General features: G+C 45.4%; 1 protein-coding gene across 3 annotated transcripts in view; it reads right to left on the reverse strand.

The window, feature by feature from the left end:
- Window positions 1-17938, reverse strand: part of PAK3 (p21 (RAC1) activated kinase 3) — a 171611-nt gene that overhangs the window by 118612 nt on the left and 35061 nt on the right. Inside the window, exon 1 of one of the 3 annotated variants that reach the window (XM_061361888.1) lies at window positions 1575-1724. The exons of 1 other annotated variant lie outside the window; for it this stretch is intronic. The gene's annotated coding sequence lies outside the window, so the exon portion shown is untranslated. Of the gene's footprint in view, window positions 1-1574; window positions 1725-17938 lie in introns of those variants that run through there. One more of the 3 variants, XM_061361892.1, reaches the window with a different exon arrangement.

A 17938-nucleotide genomic window follows, 5' to 3' on the forward strand; every position in this document is an offset into this window, starting at 1 on the left:
TAAGCAAATCACTTGCCTTATACATTGCTACACATCAAAGTACTATTAAATGGAGCAGGGTCCTGGCAAGACTTCCAAAGTACCAGGCTCAGCTACCAGTATACAGGTTTGAGGCATAAAAGCACTCTTGAGTTCAGGGTGTTCAGCTCCCTCAGACATCAAACATAAATTCAAAAAGGCAAATGGAGATAAATATAAACAGAATCAACACTTCCTAGTTAGGAAGGAATAGCCCTAACAGCCTCTCTGCCTTTTAAAACATACCAGAGATCAACAGCAGCCAGTGCATTTATTCTCTGAGTTAAGATATACTTATCGCAAGCTGGGTTTCTATTTGATCCTGACAAATTTCACTCAAATAAGAATTACTTGAAGACACACACACCACAAGTTTTACCTTTGTGAAGAAAACAATGTACAAGTGAGGGTACAATAGTGTGTTAGAGCAGTCACTTCTTTAAACCAAGCCTTGAAGATGGTGTATGTTCCAGCAGCCAGTGAGTCACCCTTAAGCTGGGACCCCTTTCAGTACTGTGCTGCTTGAAAGTTTTTACATTATCTGAGTGTGCCCAGGGTTTGCAAAAAGACAAAACCTAAATGCTGCACTGAAGTGACAGTAGTAATGGCAAAGAGGACTTGCACCTGAGCCAAGGGGAAGGGGGCTCATGTAACCTGCTGTCTTGTTTCAGCAGAAGTTCAGTGCTCATCTCCATTTCACCGCTGCCAATCTCTCAAACTGCTCAGCCAGCTTGATGGTGTTCCCTCAAACTAGGGCATCAGATCTACACAGGAAGGGTTAGGCAGATGGGTTTTGTCACACGGGATACGTCGCTGGCAACGGGAGCAGGTTTAGGTTGTGACTGGCTTCAGAGGGAGCCCATTCCAATGATTCTCCTCCTGTGAGTCTGGAAGTGACTCACACAAAGACAGTCAAGACCAACCCGCTGAGCCTTCGGATTAAAAATAACGACATGGCAAAAGTTGGGGAATGTTTAATCCATGAAAAGCAACTGATCTCAAGCTACTGGAAGGGGGGATCACTTAAAGTACATCTGGCCTCGGAATGAACTCAGCCTGGCTCACAGGGGAAGGAGCCTGCTCTCTGGGGCCTCACCAAAAGGAGCCCACAGACAGCTTGGCCTTGCACCCTCCCTGCCTGCACTTGCCAGCTCCCCGAGCCTTCCAGCCAGTGATGCCAGCAGTGGCACCCCAGTGCTCCCACCGCAGCCAGGCCCAGGCATCACCACAGGCACATGCAGGAGCGTTTTCCATACAGACAATACTCGCTGCAGCCTCACACCAACCAAGCTCCCCTAGGTAACAGGAAGAGAGGGCTTGAGGTGCTTTGGAGGCACAAGATTTGGGAACTGTCACGGGGAACAGGGGAATTGACAAGTAGCTCAGGGGCTCTCCCCAGTCCCTCCCAGCCTGCGGCCCCACAGGGACCCCCTGGCTGGGCTTTGTTGCTGCCGCTGGCTGGCTGGCTGTAGGAGGTTGCAGGGCGCCTGCCTTTCCCTTTCCACCCAGGTCAGAGCCATGCCGGGCACACAAGGTAAAAAAAGCAAAGGACAGACCTTCTCTCGGGCCTCTTCCGCGCTGGGGAGGGTGCGCTCGTCCTCCCGGCTGCGGCCGCGCTGCCGGCGGGATGCTGGCGGCCCGGTCGCGGTCCTCACCAGCTCCACATTGCTCTGCCTGCCGGGAGACTCCTTTATTTTTTTTCTCCCCCTCCTCCCTCCACCCTCTCTTTTCAGGGGGGCACAAAAACAAGGGCTGCTGGTGGGGAACCTTTCTGTTATTATTATTCTAATATATTCTGGGGGCTTGTGGTTCCTGCAACCAGGCGGAAGTGAAACCCGCTTTCGCCCCCCTCCTCCTTCCGCGATGCTCCGGGGCTGGAGGCAGCCTGGGGCCGGCGGGAGCTCCGTGGGCCCCACAGCCCGGCCTTGTCCGGGCCCGGCGGGGGGCAGCGGTCCCCCGGTCTGCCCCGCTCCGGGCGTTCGGCCCCCAGGCGGGACGCGGGAGGGAATGTCCTTCCCGAGAGGCAGGGGCTGCTTTGGAGGCTAAAAGGGGGGAATCACGTTCTGGACCCCGCTAGCGGGTTCTGCCCGCGCTCGCTGCCGGCCCCCAGGGCAGGGGTCGGATGGGAGGGCCGGCGGTGGTGCTGCAGCGGCAGCGGCTGCGGCGGGCAGCACGGGAGGGGAAGCTGCAGAATGCAGCTGAAGGCAGCAGCGTGCGCCGGCTCCGCAGTGACATCCTGCGGTGCGCGGCCACTACTGCCAAGGGCCGGGAGGAGCCGCTGCGCCCCCAGCACCTGCCGGCGCGGGGTGGTTGCTGGGGGGCCTGAGCCGCTGTGCGTGTCTCTGTTCTAGGCAGGTCTGTGCCGCATGCTGCTGCCGAGCTGCTCGGTTCCTAACAGCAAACTGGCGCTCGGGCGCTATGAAGGATTCCCCACTCCTGGCAGTGTTCAAGCCAAGTTGAGCAACCTGGTCTAGCGGAAGGTGTCCCTGCCCCTGGCAGAAGCGTGGAACGAGTTGAGCTTAAAGGTCCCTTCCAACCCAAACCGTTCCATGATTCTATGATCTGTGCTCTGTAAACGTGCAGCATCTCCCGCAGCATGTTACAGACCAGCGAGGGCTCAGATCTACACGCTGCAGCTGGCTGCGTGCCTAGACTGAGGAGCAGAGTGAGGGAAGCACCAAATGAACATCCAGCTAACTAAGGCAAATGTTAATTTCTTCATTCAGCATGCGGCATCATGTTGAAACAGACTCATCAAGCATCTGCCCCGGCCTAGAAGCACAGGAGTGGAGTCGAGGCAGTGATATTCCATCCCTCCCTAAGTCTGCTTTAGAGAATTCCCCTCTGCACCTCCCCAGCCACCACCACCCCAGGGTGCTCCAGTCACCTGTGGCAGAAAAGGCAAGAAGACAAAAGATGGTGGAAGAGAGCTGAGTACATGGACCAAAAGACTAAGAGGAAAATGTTAAGTCAGCGCTTAACAGGCACATCTGAGCTGACTGGATTCCAGCTCACAGCAATGCCACTGGTAATGAGGATTTGGTGGCATCAATCTAAAAACGTCTCCACGGCCTCTGGCAAGCTTGGTACGTTCCATACCACATTGCCCAGATCAGAAAGATGAAGGCTTGCCTGGGCAGGCCTGGACACATAGCAACTGAAATTCCTAATAATGGTTAATAGTGGTTTGGAGGCATGTGGATGCTGGTGGTAGATGAGTTGGAAAAGGCTCTTCTAAACTCTGCTACAGGAGTAACTCATATCAGGTGATGCACGTGTTCCCAAGAGGTGACTGGGACACTCTTTGCTGAGGTCTCTTGCCCCAGAAGCCACCCACTCACAGTGTCATGGTGGAACTTAACCCCATGTTAAATTCTGGTGCTGCATTAAAACAGTCAACGCTGCTGCTGCCATCTGTGTGTCCGGTGGCACGTTCAGGACCTGCTGTTCTGGACTGTGCAGATTTACCTCTGCTCAGTTTTGTGTTAAGTATTTCCTTCACATCCCAACAGCAAGGGAGTTGCTTAGTCAGCTGCCTGCATCTGTCCCACAGCCTCAGGGTGTTCCTGGATGAACAGTGTCAGCAGAAATGCCCTTTTCCTGGTGGGCCTAGCCAGAAGGTTGCATCCAATCCTGAGGATTGCACACCTGGACACACTGATGCATGAATTTGTGTATTGAAGCTTCGTTGCTGCAACTCCCTATGCTTTGAAATAAACCACAGGCGTGTAAAACACAGCAGATGTCTGCTTGGCAATGGAGAACAGCCTGGTTTCTCACTAAGTACAGACTTTGGTCTTCTTCTGTGATATTCAAAGCCCTTCATACTGTTCTTCCTCTTGCTGGAGCACTGCAGCCATTGACAAAGGGATCAGACAAGACCGTGGGAGTTTCATCCTTCCCAGGCAGTATTTCTGCACTATGGAACTTACTTTGCCTCATGGAGATACAAACAACCCCGATCTCAGTTCATTCAGAAGTAAATGCAAAACTTCTCTCCTCAGCTTCATTTCTTCACACAGAAACATTCAGGGAACGCTAGTATCCAGCCCAACAAATCCAAGCCCTATAAGATAATCAAGCTATTTCTCTTACAGGCTAGATACAAAGCAAGGCAGAGAAGGAAACAGCTTTTTTCTATTTTAAAATACTTGGGAGGCACACAAGTCCCACAGAGATGGGAGCCATCTAAATATATATATAAAGCCATAGTGAGATAAATGAATCCATCTGGTGTAATCTAGCAGTTTCATAAAGCCAATGAAAAAAATTGTCAGTTTCATGAAACCACTGAAGCACTATTGATTCTTTCAAGTTTTTAAATTCTCCACTGTGTATGAATGTAGGAAATCAACCATTCCCTGCTGGGTTCCCCAAATGAATAGGAAAGGAACAAGACTGTGCATAAAGCTGATGCAAACAAATCCACAATGCAATTAAAGCAAATTGCCATTAACAATCTAACCCAGCCTATTGCAAATCCCTCCTCACACCCCAACATACAGGTCTGATTTCTAGGAATGCCAGTACACACATCCATCACTACCTTCCCTTCATCCCAGGGATCTCAAAGCATCTCACAGATGGTGCTTAAATGAAGCCGTACAACACCTCACTCTATGTCTCCACAGGGGAAACTGAGAGGCACAGAGATTCGCTTATTGACTAGCAGGAAGTATTAAAACGTCCAGAAAGATGTAGGTGTCCTCTCTGCACATATGCCTTGCTTCTGCTACCAGATAGCACTTCCACTATGAGTCTGCTTGTAATTAGAGAAAGTTGTTCTTTTAAACACTGCACTGAGCAATCCACTGACAGTTTTACAGGCAGAGAAGGGCAAAGAAACAGTGTTTTGCTTCATGCCAATGAGTGATGCCTTTTCTCAGCTCTGTGTCTGAGGACCCACGTGGCAGCTATGGAGCAGAACTCATTAATACACTGTGAATTCACACCAGGTGTTGTTGTTGGTTTCAAATGTTCATATTTTGGTACAGCCAGGTGACAGGTATGGGGAACAGCCAAAGGTTTCCATACATCAGGGAATCCTCCAGAACATATGGGAAGAGAGTCACTGCATAAGCCTGCAGTGTATCAGCCACCATCTCACAGGCATGGTCATGTGTGCTCTGAGACCTTCCAGCAAAGCAGACTGCTGTGGGAAGTGGGAAAACAAATGTGCATTAGCCATGAGCTGTGCTAGGCCAGCAGAATACCCTTGGAAGTGTTTCCTATTAAGTGTGCAAGCAGGACCAACTTCCTCCCTCCCCTCTCCTCTTCAATACATGCATGCACTCCATCTCAGTGTGATTTACGGTACAGTCCTGCTGTGATCTCCCTGGGTAAACCACTGGAGTGCAAGCAGAGGGCATGAGGCTGAAGAACAGGCACCACAGGAGATCTGACAGGCTGAGTCCTGAAAAACATCCTCAGTTAAAGTACAGATACCCACAGGGCCTCAGGGAGCCATCGAAACACGCGTGTCCAACAACACTCCCCATTTAAAAAGCCCCCACCTATGCTACTCACTGTGTTCAGCTACTCTCCTCCTGGGAGAAAAGTGAAACCATACAACAGTCAGTCCCACCGCCATGGCACAAAGTCCTGACTGGGTATTACTGCACATACAGAAATCATTACACACTGAATGCAAACCTATATAGTGGCTGTGGGCATCATGCAGGATATGAAAGAGGGAGCTGGCAACAGCCGGTCACTTCTGGAGATCATGTCTGGGTCACTATTTTAACATGCTCTTCAATTACCCCTTTTTTTGTTTGAGTTTTTCTTCTAGAACTTGGTAACTGATTTCTCTCTGCTATTATCAGTATTTTATTAATAATATGCTTGTCAGTGTGTATAAAAATTACATATTTCTCCCCATAAATGCTACAATATGAAAAACAATCTGCTGTTAATAAAACAAATTCCCAAAGGAAACGAATGCTCTTAGAAACCACGAACTTGAAGTGAAAACCCACTCTGCTCATCTGAAATAATTACTAGAGAAAAACGACAACAACTGTTTCTCCTCAAAACTTGGCAATTTTTACATCATGCTACTGATGGTCTTATTGGAAAATGGTGCTTTTATTCACTGCCACTTCTTTTACTTTGGCCAATGCTGTAGCCAAACATCTGCTTGTTAATTCAGCAGGGTAAATGGATGGTTGGTAACTCATGAGTTTCCAAAGAAGAGCTCCAGAGATGTTTCCAAAGGAAGACCCTCTCTAAAGCTCTGTAAGGATGGAATTAGGAGGGGAGAAGACTATGAAGAAACAAAGGTCCAGACAAAGCATCTGTGTGACTGTCCAGACAGGTTTGGCTCTTCTAAAAGGCCTCCATGGGGGATGTGGGACAAGTTTTCAGCTGAAGGCATTCAAAAGCTCGGTGAAAGCTTCACACTGAACTTGCCACTGAGCATGAAAAAAAGCTGTGAGCACAGGAAAAAGAAGCTAAAAGCAATGGTGAGGTAGCAGCTTGTTCACTGCTCACAGAATCCATTCCTTTCCCTTCTACCTTTAGAGAGCAGCAGAGAAAAATTTATTATTATTATAGTCTGAGCCTGTTCCTGCTCACATTAACCTGTCTCTACACTGGAAAACTTCTTAGGAGGCAACCCAGTTTCACCAACTATATCCCAACAGATGGAATCCTGGATTTAAAAGGCAAATCCCCCAAAAGCCTACTGTCCAGCAGATACAATCCAGACAACCATGGGCAAGTCTCCCAGGTCTGTGGCTTACACCATCTATATCCTGTGGTGGGGTAACGGAGACATGTCAGAGTTTGGGACCCTCCAGGAACAGGAATGGAAAAGGCAGCATTCCACAGCTGGACTCCAGCAGTATTCCCACCAAATGCCCCTCTTTTCATACGGGTGACAATCAATTATCACACACCAGGGTTGACACAAATACATACCACTGGTAAAAAATAGTGTATTGACAGTATAATGATTTTAAGAACAGCTAAAAGAAGCCACACAAATCCATGTGCAAACAGTCTGACTGTCCTCAGAAGGCAATTGGACCTCTGAGGCCAAGGAGCAGAACATGTTCTAAGTTTGTAGATGATAATGACCTTCTTGGAGGCAAACTACACAGCCCAGGAGACTGACTCCCCAGACTATCCATAGACTGTGGCAGCACAGAGAAGAAGAAGCAAGTTTCCCTAGGGCAGTGCCTGAAGCCCAGGAAAGCCTTCTCCTAAAGGCCGTGAGGAAGCCTGGGTGCCCAGATCACTGTGGTTTTGTCTGCCTGTGACACACCTGCATAAAGCACACAGCTTGTTTTCAGCTGCAGTGCGAACTGAAGGTGTTCATTGTTTTCTTACAGTGTGGGCTGTGAGTTCAGCAGGGCTGGCGCAGGAGTGAGGCACTCACTGGGGTACAAAGGATGTTGGGATCGAGTTCTGCACCTTTCAGCATGTTCTGGAAATAAACCCCCTCTGAGTACTGCTGCCTTGCTTTCCTCAGACTCCATCACTTACTGTGCCCTGCAGGCTGCGACTCAAGGCTTTGCACGCTCTGCGCAGTAAGGACATTCACCACAACGTGCGCAGGAAGATGAACAAGCAATTGTACAGCTATGCCTAAGCAGTAAGTCCTTACTACCACTGAGGGGCAGCGTTTCCTACAGTTCTGCTAGTGAGACTGACAGCTTCAAATTCAGTTTTAATTAGCTATGGTTAATGTCTCCTTTTAGGAAGTGTTTTCTATTCTGTGTTGTGTTTGTTTAATAAACTACTTCTACATGGCACCGTGAATTACAGGCCCGTTTATTGTACTTTCACTATGACCAGCAGGTTACATTAATAAATCAAACAAATGTATTAGTGAAGGTAATTAGAAGCCTAAGAGGATGGCTAGTTTGAAATAACTGGTTGACAGTCAGATTTCAAGTAAAAGGCGTTACAAAACATATCACTATTTGCATTTTAATTTTTACAATATATAGAATTTGTATCTGTGAAAACCTCATAACCTGTCCTCACCTGTGCAGGCAATTCAAGTATTGGTAAATGAGCATCCTGAAACTCTGACAGGTACCAGTTCTCTTCCCATCAATACCAGAGACACTTCTACCACTGACTTCACTCAGGGTGAAGATAACGCCTGTTATATTCAGAGGCAAAACTTTGTTTGCAGTCCCATTTCTTCAGACATATTTTGTGTTCTGGACAACAGAACCTGAAAGACTTGACTAAGTAACCTTCCCTTGATCTGCAGGTCTGAAAAATACCCTGGAAGTCTCACCCTTAGCAGAAAGTCATTCATACACTACCAGGCTGGGGCTTATTGACAGAAGGCAAAGTTTGCACAGGGCGATATAGCAGAGGTACCTGGTTATCCTGATTTTTACACTCCTGAAACAAATAAATGCCCATGAAATAGCTGTTAACAGTGATAAAACATGACTGTATCAAACCCAGTGCTGTTTGATTTCAGGACCATATTCCAACAATTTGTTTGGTGTCTCAAACATTCAAAGACATTCAAATTTGTTGGCTACAAGATCAGTAGCTGTATAATCGAGCTGATACTGTAGCTGCACAACCAAAACCCAATCTCCCTGGCATCTCTTCAGTGAGATAAAGCACATATCCAGCTAATAAAGAATAATTTGAAAGTTTAAAAAATACCTTGAGTCCTGTGAACAGAAAGCTGTCCAGATTTAGTACTCTCCTGGAGAGTACATCTAACCTTACCTACACAGACAATCCAATGCAATTAACCCCCACTGGTGCTAGCAAGAAACAGTGGCATAGCCAAGCAATAGATATCTTTACTACCCACCATCTAACCCTGCCCTGTAAGCCTGTGTTACCTGCCACTCATGGCCTGGTCACAGAGCAAAGCCCAGGTGCAGAGCTGTGCTGCAGAGGGGACACAAAGAGGAAGAGGGGCCCGCAGACACCCTGTGCACAACTCCACTTCAATCACACATATTGAATGCTTTGGATGGTTACGCACATGGGAGCGAAACCCGGCGGTTCCTGTATGGTCATTACCCAAGATATAAAATGTTTGGCTTTTAATTAAGATCTACAATATCAATGTCACAAAATGAGTCTGAAATTACAAGAGCAGAAGCTGATCTGATTGTAAAAAGCTCAGCTATTCAATTGAAGGCCAGTGCTTGGTCATAACCAGAGAAAAGCTGAGGTCAAGAGTCCAAGTTCAGGAGTGGAGAAAATAAGAAGCTGGAGGAAACATTATATCCTCCAATAATCCTTGCAGGAGATATGATTTCAGCATGAAAGGATGCAGTCCAGCTTCAAAGTTTCCAAGCAAAAATCATTCTACTCTAACTCCAGTGTGAGATAAAAGCAGACATGTGATCTAGTAATACTGGCCTCCTTCACTGGTGTTTTTATTGGTGCTGGCCTCCATATTAAAGAAAACAAACACTCTGCTTTTAATGTTAAAGATAACTTCAACAGGTCTGCTTTAGAGAACCTTTCTGTGTTAATCCACTCCTTGTAATACAGTTAGCCTGCATATATTTGGAAGGTGGCCTGTAAAAGGAAAAGTGAACAAAGGATTGGCTCTTTTTAAAACTTGTACCCAGCTTTGGGGGCTTCTGTTTGGGTATTGTTGTTTTTTAATATCAGCTTCTGCTTTCTCTTTTAAAGAGTCATGGTAGAAGGAGTAGCAAGCCTATGACCTCATATGAGGGTCTTCTGTACCTTAACTGAGGAAGAGAGAGGTCTGGATCCTCCCAAGATTTGAGATACTTGAAGGAATGTATAAATACCTGAAAAAGCATGTTTATTGAGTGGCAATGTCACTGAGCTGGTAGCACACCAAGCCAAAACTCGAGAGACACGCACTGCTGTAATTCCACTCTGAGCCTGATGGGTCCCTTCACGCAAAGTATTTCCTCTTACTGTTTCTTCATTTGAATAAGAGATAACCTGAAATGGTCACAAGCTTTAAAGTCCCTTCAGGTAAGACAGTGCAGTGCAATAGCAGTGCCAGGCATGAACTCACCAGATGAGACAAGGTCTGACCCCTCTCTTGTCAGCACAGCCCCCTGCCATCACATGGGGCAGTGCAACAGCTAACACTGAGCTGCTGGAACTCCTGCTCCCTCTCCACTTCATAGTATGGCTGGATTCAAAGGGAAGGATTTTTAAGGATGCTATGACAGGACTAATTTTCCTCTCAGATGGTAATTTTTATTGTACTTCATGCAATCAATCAGATAGTGTTATACCTCCATTAAACCAGTTCTGTCAGCTGGTTCTTCTGGCACAGAAGTATATGAGTTCAGGTAAACTGAAGTGAAATTTGCCTGCTTCCACTAGCCATGAATTCGGTCTGCAAAACCTCTCATGGTCAATCACACATAACAGTTGTATTTCTAACTGCACAGGGGAGGGTGGAGCTCTTTGGTGACAGAACCAGTACGGAAAGATGAACACACTGACTGATAAATTGCTTTTGCTGTTGATATGATTCTGCTAAAAGCTTAAGTTATTGAATGTTATAAAGTAACAAAGAGAAATGCAGAAAAGTGTTGTGAACAATAATGGGTGCTGGTGCCACCAGAAAAAAAAGGTGCATTTGTTGAAAGAGAAGATAGAAATATCTTCCTTTCCCTCTTTGATGGGTGTTTACAGGCTGCTTATAGCAATGGACATCATCATTTACACCAGTTCTCACTGACGAATACTTGGATGAGTTGGAGTACAAGAGAGGATGCTGCTGATCTGATTGTTTCTGAAACCAAAATTGGTCACAGTAACTGCAACATTAGTAACATCCAGGTTTCAGTTTTCCACAATGGAGTCCTAAAGTACTGTCATGGAGTTTTACACTCTGTCCATCATGACAACAATCTGGGGAGAAGGCAAAGAATTCAAAACCATTGAGGAAACCATCTCCTCCTTTGGTTTAGCTGCTGTTCCAAACCATCTCCTCCTACAGGAGGGAGACACTGGCCTTGGTAATTAGTCAGACATCAAAACCTTCCCAGGGAATTCCTCCTCCTGAGAGGCACACGCAGATCAGAAGAGGACAGACTGTCTAAACACAGCCAGCCTCCTCTCCCTTGCTGGGTTATTTTCCTTCTCGCTAGGGGAGCTCCAGTCAGGGGAAACTCCAGCTTTAACAGAAGGTGGCTTGGTTTCCTCCCTGTTTTTATAGGAAGAACAAGCTACAAAGGCACCCTTTCGATAATGTCCGATTCTTCAAAGTCAGGTTTTGTGCAGTACTGAAGCATTTCAGACTTCGGTTCTGTTTTCACTGTAGTTTTATCTAGCCTACTGTATTTCTAACACATCTGGTACCCCAAAATGAAGTGGACTGATGTCAAACAGCAGAAGACATTTCATGACTCCTGATTCTCTGCTCATTCCAATGTTGAGATCCTCACTCACAAACAAAATGATGTGTATGTTAAGCACGTCAGAGATGCAGCACCGGTGGTCACTAGAGACCCAGTCTGGGCTTTCTATCCCTAGGAGAGAGAGGGAGCCAAAGGAATAAGGGTCTCACCTCCTGGGAGTGGGGCTCCAGACAGTTGAACTCCTGTCTGCTGCATTCAAATGCCATGCCTGAAGGTACTTATAGGGAAATTGTATCAGCATTAGAAACATCAAAATTGGATTAAAAACTTGGACACATGCTGGCAAAGTATTTGCAATGGATTCAGAATAGCTGGAGATTGGCCACATCCACATAATATTCCTAAAGTTGGATAAAATTTAACAGCAGTAAATTAGGAAACTTTGCCAACTGCAAAGCACTACCTCAAACGTGGGCCAGAACGATACACTGGCACTCAAACGCTCTAGGACTTTTCCCTCTGCCAAAAGCTGTTTATCAGATAAGAAGAGCTGGGCTGGGGACCACAAAGATGGGGATGATGTTGCTGGAGAAGGCTGGGCTTTGGAAAAGAGCCTTTGTGCCAAAAACTATGGAAGCTGTAGTCAAAACCTAAAATACTTGCAGAGCTCTGTGTAGAGGGCAAAGGAGCAGGGCTGCTGAGCATCTGCCAGGCTCGGCTGAAGAGGGCTCTGGACAGGGGATGTGTGCCTGTGTCTGCTGACACAGCTCTGTGTTCCTCACAGTCTACAGAGGAAAATGGAAACCTGAACTTACAGTACATAAAGACATTCCTTCCAGAGAGATATGTGGAGCACGATGAGGGAAAACCATTCTATGATTCTGTAAGAAGGAAAGAACAAAAGAGTACTCGAGGAGAGACACAAGCCATTGGCATCTCTGTGTTTTGTCAGATCTCAGCCCTAGTGCCTACTAAGCTAAGCTGTGAAATGTATTTCACCGAGCTCAGTGAGGCTGCTTGTACATGCCAGTGTTCCCCCCAAGCAATTACACATTGCCTGGTGCACTGGAACCCCACAAAAGCACTGTCTGCAGCCACTCTGGAGGAGCAGCACAGCCCTGAAAGGGCCCTTCCCTTTCATAGTCAGTGTGATATTGAAAATGATTCTCCAGATCTCTTAGAGGTGAAGGGGGGGAGGATCTGTCTGATTGTATCTGTGACCCTGGCAACTCTTCACAAGCAGAGACAGCTGAGTCACTAATATTTAGAAAAATAACATAATTGACTGTATTCAGGCCTGTGGAGGACCCCCGCTGGGTATTCACAGTTAAACATTAGCAACTCGGTCACTCCTGGCAGCCTTTGTGAAGGGTTGCCAGGGCTGTAGATTCAATTAGATGACCTCCGACAAACCCATTTCCACTGCAAGTATCTTAAAAAAAATACATTAAATCCCCCATAAATACAGTGAAATTGAAGGAGACAGCCCTTCCCACCTCATTGAACGGCCAGAATCACCCTACAGCCCCAGCTCCATGCCTTGCCTGGACATGATGCTTCCACTGACTTTCTTATCACCACTGCCTAATGCAATCTAGCACTGTCTGCGGATGGCATCCGTTGAACCTGAGAATGTGACAGTGTCACAGCTGGACGCAGATTAGGATACAAAATGATGTTGAAAAAGTAAAAACATTTGCATGGATCTTTTCTTTCCACTGGCCCGGGGGAGGGTTCTTTTAACACTACTTTTTTATCCTCAGCCAGCTTTTTTTTTCCATTACTAGCCATTGAATTATTTGGATGTAAGAGGCACTAAGATGCATTGCTAGACCCAGTGGTTTGTACCACCCATTACAATACTCTGCAGTGGTGCATTACACTGAGTTGGAATATTTACTTTCTTCTCAGTGATCTATACTAAAAGTGATTAATGTACCACTAAGGCAGCTAGAAATGAGATTTTAAAATCCTGGTTTATGCATAGGGGTTTATGACAAGCCCTACAATAAAACAAGCAATGTGGACACTGTTAACACTATCATAATGAAATCAGCTGATGCCTTAATTACACCTTGCGGTTGCTTCTCATAATGTATAAGATATTTCTGATTCAGCTTGTGCCAGTTCCTGTTTGTCTCCTCAGACTACAGGACTCCAGTTCAGTCCACATATCTTGCCCTGGTGAACTGGTTCTTTGCTCAACCTTTTTGTTTGCTTCTTTTCTACCCTAACTCATTCTGAACAGCTTCCAAACCCTCACCTTGCTTGCACACATCAGTGTTCGAGGGAAGACAAAGAAACAGAGCAGTGCTGGATTCTCAAGATGCCCCTCCAGAGAGAAGCTTAAATAAACCAATGTCTTAAAATAATATATCCCATTGTTTGGGTTACAATAAGATATGAATTCAACAGCAAAAATATAGAACAGGATAACAGCTATTAGGAAATTATTATCCGGAGAGCCATCGACCAGCATTTTCTCAAATGGCATTGTAATTATTCTCTGTACATGGTGCAAAATAATACACTGAGGGTATTTACAGAGAGGAAACTTCTCTTTACATACAGTGTAAATTGGTACATGGAACAGAGACACTGCATGAGTTTAGTCTGATTTTTTTCCTCAGTGTTCCCTGCTGAGCAGTGCCACAATTAATCAAGCTTTCTAGGTTTTAGTTAATTGCTGGACCCCAATAAATTGGTTTGTACTGGCATTGCTCCAGGTCTGATAATTTCACAGCCTTGGAAACTGCTGCATGTTCACACAAGAACCTCGCAAGCAGGGAGCTGGGATAAAAAGAATAAAAGAAACTCTTGTTCTGTGACGTTCCATTAATACTTACAAAGGCAGCCCACTAGCAACAGTGTCTTCACTGTTTGTTTTTCTCCATGTGCTTTACACTCACATTTTTCCTGATGAAAGGAAATCCCCCCTTTTCCTTATTTTAAACCTTTTTTCTACAGATATTCTCAGCCGTCTCTAATTTCACCAGTATCCTCTTGGAAATTTCCGCTGTTCCCATCCTCTGCTGAAAATTCATTGTGGGTTTTTGAAACAGCTTGGCTGGTTTTCCCCTCTCTCTAAACGCTGTTCATGTGAAAGGATCACCATTCTCCTGGTGAAGAAAAGCTCAAGGACCAGCTTTATGGACTAGACAAGAGAGACAAGTGGTCCCACTGTCTGGCCTAACTCCGTGCTGGTAAGGGCCCCTCATGGTCAGTTGGATGCTGCAAGCCAGAGGACAATGTGGCTTTTCCAAACTATCACAGTTTAGTGCAAGTCAACACATTAGGGTCTGCTCTGAGCAAATGCACAATCCTGGTATCAATGTGAAAGGCAGGTCCACGGCTATCAGTTCATTTTACAACTGGGTTCAGTTACATGAAGGTTTGGCTGGTAGCAATGGGATTTGCGAGTGCTCAGCCCTGGCAGGCTCTGGCTCCATGCTGGCACACATTTGACTTTTGTTCTCCCTAGAGAAGGCTCATTTGGCAAGTTCAGTTTTCCTAATGGGTTTCAAAAGCCTCTAGTACCAGCAAGTTTCTAAGCAGAAGAACTACCTAATAGCTGAGGTGTTCAGTAACCTCGTTGTTACTGTCTTTGGCTTAGCGAGGCAAGATTAGCAGCACTAATCACGGGTTTAGAGAAGTGTATTTGAATTGCAATTGGAGCCCCGTTCAGGCTGCCTTGACTCCTTCTGGCAGCCTCGGGAGACAGGACTCACTGCTTTATCTGGTGCATCTCAGCTGTACAGAAATGCCTCAGCAAGTGGATCTTTATCATGGTACGATCAATCTGTCAGATTTGTGACTGCTTTTCTCATGTACAGCTATAACCTCAGCAAGTGCAGATCACTGTGACTCTCTTAAACTCCTGCAGATTTCTACCAAGTGTGATTCTAATCAACAATTCCAACGGCAGGGAAAACGTCTGTTGCTTTTATGGGAGCTACACCACCTTCTGCTGTTTTCAAAATGTGTGGTACTGAAAAACCAATGAAGGTAATGCTCCTGCCAGAACTCAGAACTAAGCACTTACATGGGTTGTCTGATGCTGCTTTTCACTTGCTGAAAAAAGGCACCGAGATGCTGCTGCCTACTATGTAGTATTACACTCTGGTAGAAGCAGTAACTGGATGCTGTGCAAGCTTTGTGCTCACAGAATGTGGTCTGTGCAAGAGTTATAGATGAGAGATTGGACTGAAGATTTGGAGGGAAAAAAAGGCCCCTCTAAGCTCCCTCAAATATGTGACACCAACTCGGGATTTGGAGGTCTATTTTCACCTACTTTATTGACACTGTGCCTCCAACACCCACTGCATTTCAATACAAGATTAAATAATGCAAAAGAAATCCATCACTACTATTAATACTGGAAAAAGACAAAAAGCCAAATCTGGCATAGCTAAATAATTGCATTTTTAGAAAAGGTAAGTTAGATGGATTGACACACAAAGGGGATAAACCAGAAATCAGGAGTTTCTGTTCAAGATTACAATGCACCACTGACAGTAAGATGTACCTGGTGAAGAACTTCCCAATTGGAAAATTCAACTGTCTGCAGAAGAAAGTACAGGGAAAGAGAGCAGAGATGGGAAAACTTTCTGGGAATGTCACAAAGATCAGCATTGTCATCATTTCATTGTAGTTGGTGTGCATTCCTTGGATTCTTTTGAAAGTTTGAATAATAACTGCTTGCACGTATCTTGGTAATGACACTTCACTGCTCTTTCCCTCTCAGTAAACCACTCAGTACTGGTGTGTTGACACACCACGGTGAAGCTCATGCAGCTCATAAACCCACTAAAACATCTGTATACCTACAAACTGTCTTGCAGACTTTCTTTGACATTAGAGGTATGAAAGAGAATTATAGTATCACAATTACAGCTGCACACACACTGTAGTATCTTATAAATATCTGGAATGGATTGGATTGGATTAGATAGGATAGGATAGAAACAGCTGGAGATGAGCACTTTGAAACCAATGCAGAGTTCAGGAGGGCCTCACCTCTGAGTGCGTGTACATCTATACCTGTACATGGTATTCCCAACACCTCACCTACCAAAGCATCATTTGCTCTAGGACAGGATGAAAAAGTGTAGTTCCCTTCTGCATTTTCATGTTTGCCACTGGCAACTCTCAGGACTTAATTCTCACCCATGCGTTTAGAAGTGAGATTTAGCAACATAGATTTTATTTGCCTTTCTTGACAAATGACAGGTTTCAGATACTGTGCAGTCTCAGCTGAGTATATCCACATCAAGGTAATGAGGAACTGGGCTGCAAATAGACACTTTATGAAATGTTGTTGTTGTTACTTTGCAAACTGCACTGAATCTCAGATTCCCCACATCCATCTGCCTCACTGCTCAATGAGCAAATTCATTTCTAGTGCGAGAGGACTGAAACCCCACCGCGGATGAAGTCAGTGCTACAGCATGAACAGGAGGGTGGAGAATGCTCATGACCATCCTATGCCATAATCACAAAATCATGCACATCTGAAGCCCTTTTAGTTTAACAGTACAAGTGAAGACTGCTTGATGAGCATCCAGCCCCTATTCCCAATATGATACTTGAAGGGCTGATCCAAACCACAAAAAGTAATTTAGATCTCTCTTTTATAAAATCCTGGGAATAATTTTTAGCATCTTAAGACACATTTTCCAAGAGGATCCACGGAATTTATAGCAAGCAAAAAAACAAAGGAGTTCATTAGTTTAAGAATTTCCTTTCATACTTTTTCAGGAGTGCAGATTTGACCATAGGTAATATTTTTTTCTTGAAAGCAAAGGAAAAAAGTCAGGGAAGTAAATGGAAGCTGTATCATGTGTCTCACATCTCAGAGAGCTCAATGTCTATTCCAATTAAGAAAACTCCACATGGTGCATAAACATGTCAGGATTGGCATGAATCTTTTATCCTGTTTTTTCCCTCACGAATGAAAAAAATAACAGGATACCTATGTACTGCTCAGTCACTGTGAGGCACAGCCCAAGGAGATGGACTTCTACTGTCAGTGTCACAGGTTATTATTACCTGATTAACTTCCACTATCTTTCGTGAGAATTACATGGCTAAATCTCTGTGCTCTTAAAATCTTAGGACATCCTTGAATGCCTAATGCTTACTATGGGGAGCAGTTCTTTCCTCTCCAGACTCGAGGATGCAGAGCATATTCAAGCAGTGAGCTCTGCTTGGCAGCATGAAAGGTAACAGCTACATATCTGATGCTTCTCTGGAGCTCTCTGTGTCCCACGTGTGTGGCAGCCCTGAAGTTCACAAGCTGCAGTAACAGCCCAGCACTGACAGGGCTTAGCAGACATGTCTGCTAAATCACACCAGTGCTGTGGTCTAAGGGGAACAAGACAGACTCCCTTATATGGGGCTGTATTAATAGTGAGACAAGCAAAGCACATTGGGCTGTGGTCCCAAGCCCTCACCTGAACGAAAGGATCTTTCAGCCAATTCTCTACAATCTAAATATGCCAGAGTGAGAAAAGAGCTCCCTTTCGTATATCTCTATGTTCAGCAAAGGTCTTACACCTGAATTAGAGACTGTCAGACACCCTCATCTTCTGAAACAGTCTTAGAGAACACAGTGGGAAGTGCTGGCATCT

Source organism: Neopsephotus bourkii, unplaced genomic scaffold, assembly GCF_033783945.1.
Source record: "Neopsephotus bourkii isolate Nb327-2 ecotype Australia unplaced genomic scaffold, CSIRO-AGI_Nbou_v1 NB_1067, whole genome shotgun sequence".
NCBI classification, from domain to species: Eukaryota; Metazoa; Chordata; class Aves; order Psittaciformes; family Psittacidae; genus Neopsephotus; species Neopsephotus bourkii.